This window comes from Perca flavescens, chromosome 23 (assembly GCF_004354835.1).
Source record: "Perca flavescens isolate YP-PL-M2 chromosome 23, PFLA_1.0, whole genome shotgun sequence".
NCBI lineage: Eukaryota > Metazoa > Chordata > Actinopteri > Perciformes > Percidae > Perca > Perca flavescens.
Genome location: NC_041353.1, coordinates 26,019,710 through 26,025,007, shown reverse-complemented (window position 1 = coordinate 26,025,007; position 5,298 = coordinate 26,019,710). Strand labels below are relative to the sequence as shown.

The 5,298-nt window shown below is 40.9% G+C and overlaps 1 non-coding gene across 1 annotated transcript; it reads left to right on the top strand.

The window, feature by feature from the left end:
• The first annotated feature begins 1,754 nt into the window (after window positions 1–1,754).
• On the top strand, window positions 1,755–1,826 carry trnaw-cca (transfer RNA tryptophan (anticodon CCA)). Its single transcript has one exon. It is a non-coding gene; the product is annotated as a tRNA-Trp (tRNA).
• The last annotated feature ends 3,472 nt before the right edge of the window (window positions 1,827–5,298 follow it).

Below are 5,298 nucleotides of genomic sequence, written 5' to 3'. Positions count from 1 at the left end.
TTAGCAGTGAATGCATCATTAATGGATGTGCATGCACTGAGGGTGATGGGGCATTTTATTTCTAGTAGCTTATTATCAATGATACCATCAGGGCAAGCTGCCAGCCATGGGTCTCCTGCACACACCACCAACCCTTTCAATCACTCTGCAGCCCCTCTCTTTAATATGCTCCTTTGCAAGTCCCTCACTTTCCTTCCCGTACCTTGTGGCCCGACTCCCCTGAAACCTTGGATACAGGTGTTCAGCAAGAAACTTATCTGGGTCAGTTGTCTCACGCTGAGGCACTTTGCTGGCTGTGCTTGCTGTTATGCCCAGCTTGCGCGCATCATGCCATAGTGGTTCTCTACTTTGCTTTCTGGTGTTTCTCTCTAGTTCTACCACTTGATCAGGTCTCAGAGTAATGAATGTATCATAAAATGCTGTGCACTTTAGACAGTTTAGAGCACATGTGTCAAACTCAAGGCCCGCGGGCCTTCAGATCTGGCCCATATATCAATTTGGGTTCACAATAAATTTTGGCCCTCCTAGTTGTGTGCCAAACCAAAAACACAGAAAAGTGTTTTTTAAACTGCAATTACCTGACATTCAAAGCAGAATATGGCAGATTTGCCGACTCTGAGACTCAGAAATTCCCCCAGAAGCATCTTTGTTTTTGCTTGATTTGCTAAATTCTACAATGGCTAAGGAACTCTTTTGATGACTTTTGTAGGGCTTCATGTCAACAAAAATGTGACAAAAAGGTGACAAATGTCTGAGAAAGCCACAAAACAGTCGAAAGAAAATCAACAAAAATGAAGGAAAAAGCTACCAAAATGTTTAAAAAAAAGTGACATGCAGTAACAAAAGCACATTAATAAACTCTACATGTCTGGCCCTTGGTGGGATTCTCTTTTTCCAGTATGGCCCTCTGGGAAAATTAGTTTGACACAATTGGTTTAGAGTGCTACCATGCTCACTGCGGGGCTGAGCTAAACTGCTGAACACATTTGGTTCCTCTCCATGCACATCCTGCTCTCCCTGACTGCTGATGAAAATCTGACTGCCTGACTCCGAAGCTGTGTCTGTCTCACTGCTGTCACACATGGCAGAAAATAGAGCACAATCTGGCACAACTTTCTAAGAGATATGGAGAAAATACCTAATTTATCTTCCTTGCCATATTTATATAGTAGGCTACTGAATCTTTAACATGATGGTTAACTGGTAGATTTGTTGGAGACACGTTAACCATAAGTTACCTTCAGCGCTTTATAAAGCTTCTTTGGTGACCCATCTGGATTTAGTGCAGGAAGGCAGAGGGGAGCTCGTAGCTGCATATTAAACAGTAGACTACAGTAGTACAACGTGTAGACTGGTGGTAGACACACATAATGTTCATTTCTCCCCAATTTCAGATCACATTCCTGCTGGAACTTATCTGGTTGTTTAGTTTTTGGTTTAAAGGCTTCAGATGCCAATGATGCAGAGACCTGGAAACACTGACCAATGAGAGCAGACTGGGCTTTTTAGGAAGGATTTTGAAGAGACAGCTCTACAACAGAGAGTACAGGTGCTGCATCCATGGGCCGTATATGAAAAATAAAGTGTCTTTTGAATATCAAAGTATATAAACATGTCCTAGAAGAAACACAAAACACAAGTATGAACCTGAAAATAGCCTTTGTAACTCACCGTTAAACTGACTACTACAATGTTTTTAATCAATGTCTCCCCCCAGTGTTGGACTTGTCACCAGTTTGGTTAACAGCATTTCAGACTCTGTGGTGCAACGGTAGTGCGTCTGACTCCAGATCAGAAGGTTGTGTGTTCAAATCACGTCAGGGTCAATGTTTCTGATTCTCCAGCTCCATTGGACGATGGTCAGACAGGATAGGCTGGTATCTTGATCACATGCTGGAGATTTTATCACCTCAAGAACTGGAAAATAGGCTCTGAATTACTGGGCAATGAAATGACTGGACTACCAATTAAATTCACAATCCTTTCTAGCACGTTAAAAACAACAACAACTGGTTAGTGATCAGTTAAGCAAGTAGTTTTTTTGGATTACCACTGGTCTAACCTAAAACTTTCTTCTTCTGTCTGCAGTCTTGAAGCAGCAGCAGCACCGGCAGCTGTAGCTGATGGCCGCTCGTTGTTGTTCTGTTGTCGGTCTTGTTGTATATAGTTGTAAATGTTTAAGTTGTTGTATATAGTTGTACATGTTTAAGTTGTTACTCACAATTGAAATGGGCATCTTCAGCCAAATCAATGCCAATAATTTGAAAACTAAAGCAATTTAAAATCTGAACTCAGTGTCTGCAGTGACTATGAGATAGAGAGTGTGTCCGACATGGGAATGAATAGAAAAAAACAAATATGCACCGTCAGTGAAACAAGGTTGACATTGGAGGCCTTTAAATACAGCTCGATTCCACCTTACCATTTGTAGGTGGCGGTGTGGCTGCGAGACCGTGAAGCTGGAAGATGTAGCTTCTGATGCGGGCTTTGCTAGAGCGGTGTAGTATCTGATACTACCTCTCTCTACTTCACCAGACCCCGGCTGTCGTGGCTGTATGGACCAAGTCTGGAAGTTGAGTCTCAAATCCACAAAGCTGTTTACATTTTTAAATTGCTCAATGCTTCATAGTTTTTTTTAAGCTCTTACATAATACTCTTTTAACGACATTTGGCATAATGCAGATAATAGGCTACCTAGTTTAATTATCTGGTGTCTGTTGGGAGACTTATGGTTCTCTCACTTTGTCTCTACAAGACATGACGCCTCACTTCATGTCTAAATAGTTTAAAATTAGGGTAGCCTAATAAAGTATTACTTTCCAGGGTATAAAAAAAACATGCTTCATTGGGGAAAAGGGCAGTGCAAGATCTTTACACCCCATCAAATCTTCCTTTCATAAAGTAAAATTCCTTCAGGAGTAGTTTAAGAAACGTTCTTGAAATTATTGAATGATAATCACCATCAACTCCCCCGACATCTGTCCCTCTGAAGTGGATGAATTCACACAGGCGCTAAACTGATTCCCATTCATTTCCTATGGTACTGCTAAACCAGTACTAATGTAATATACCTTTGGCCGCTAGTTTGCGCACTAGAGTCGTTTTGCTCCCTGGAGCAGTTTAGCGGCGAGTGAAGACGATTGCTTCCGACCTCATCGTCTGGACGGTGGATTGACAGCACGCACCGATTGAGCTCCGCTGAACATTACGCTAAACGGTAAGTTATATTTAGATGAATGAAAAAATGTTAAATGAACAAACGTGTAATGGAATTTCATGTTGGCCCTGTCCGACGTTTTCTATTTTAACGTAACGTAATTGCTATTAAAGTTAGTCACTCTTCTTCTAAGTTTATTGTGTCGAACGGCTTCATGTCAACGCCACTTTCGGATGGATATTAGCTATATGTTAACTAGCTAACGTTAATGTCACGTTAACCTTAAACCGTGGCTTGATTCATGTGTTAGTTTATTGTCCATTTGTTTTCGTGGTGAGAGGAAATTGGCATTATATTAAGTCGAAAGCATCATTGTGTGAGTTAACGTTAATGCCCATTCAAGTCATTTTCATATCATTTAGCTTAAACTGAAACGCTACGTAAACGTTACCGTTTAGCTTTAACGTTACCAGCCGGTTAAGAGTTGATAAACTCTGGATACTAACGTTAGCTAACGTAGTTAGCTACATACACACATTGCAAGAATGACAAACTATGAATGAACATTCTTACTTTGAGTTATGTAAATGCGTCGTGTTTTCTTCACACTCAACGTTACGTTGACTGCTATCAGTCTCCGTCTTTGGTTTTCTGGCAGTTTTACATTTAGTGTTTAGATCCAGTGGTGAAATATAACTAAGTGACGTTAGCCTACATTTACTTAAGTAGGCTACTGTAATGTCTCAGAGGGATATGTACTTTTTAATTGCTCTACTTTTTTTTTTGACAGCTTTATTTACAACTTACTTTGCAGGTTATTATTAATCAACATATTCATTATTATGTTATAAATTAAACTACCCAACTGTAGATACAGTAGTTAAAATCAGCTCCAACTTTTCCAGCTGCAACATTACAGTGATATGCATTTATTACATCACAAATTACAATCTAGTAATATAGATGTATTTCTGAAATGAGCCATACTGCATAATGAATATTTTCAATTTTGGTACTTTTAGTATTTGAATGCAGGACTTTTACTAGTAGCAAAGTATTTCTGCACTGTTCAGAGAACACCAGAATATGGTAATGTTGTTAACAACATACTACATATTATGTATGCTTTATTTTGTTATAGGCTTCATCATATACATTTATATTCTATCTATAATGTACTATTTAATTTACACATTTGCCTGAGATTGTCAAAAGCTGAGTATATCAAACAAGGCACATCAAATTCTGGGTGTTTTTGGATAAGACTTGATGTTACTTGAGTCAACAATTGAGTTCTCATGAAGGTTAAGGTGTGACTACTCACTAAGCTGAGCTCCCTTCACCTTTGAGTTCTTTCCTGGGTGGGTCAAAGGGTTTCACCCACAGGGGCTCTATCTTTGAAGGGTTAACAGTCTCACTTAACAAACACAGAGCTCATTGTCAAGACATACAGAAAGGCAGGCACTGAATCAAGTTCAAAAACATCAACAATATCAAATATAAAATAAGAAAGAAAGCTATTTGGTATTTTTTTAAATCTTCAAACCCTAGACAAAAACAGTATGAATATGCAAAGGTTGAGTTGTAAACTCAACCTTTGCGTGCTTGTCTTACAGGGAGGTGTGTTCAGGTGCATTCTGGGCGTGCTAGTCTTACAGGGAGGTGTGTTCAGGTGCATTCTGGGCGTGCCGGTCTTACAGGGAGGTGTGTTCAGGTGCATTCTGGGCGTGCTAGTCTTACAGGGAGGTGAGTTCAGGTGCATTCTGGGCGTGCCGGTCTTACAGGGAGGTGTGTTCAGGTGCATTCTGGGCATGCTAGTCTTACAAGGAGGTGTGTTCAGGTGCATTCTGGGCGTGCCGGTCTTACAGGGAGGTGTGTTCAGGTGCATTCTGGGCGTGCCGGTCTTACAGGGAGGTGTGTTCAGGTGCATTCTGGGCGTGCCGGTCTTATAGGGAGGTGTGTTCAGGTGCATTCTGGGCATGCTAGTCTTACAAGGAGGTGTGTTCAGGTGCATTCTGGGCGTGCTAGTCTTACAGGGAGGTGTGTTCAGGTGCATTCTGGGCGTGCTGGTCTTATAGGGAGGTGTGTTCAGGTGCATTCTGGGCGTGCTAGTCTTACAGGGAGGTGTGTTCAGGTGCATT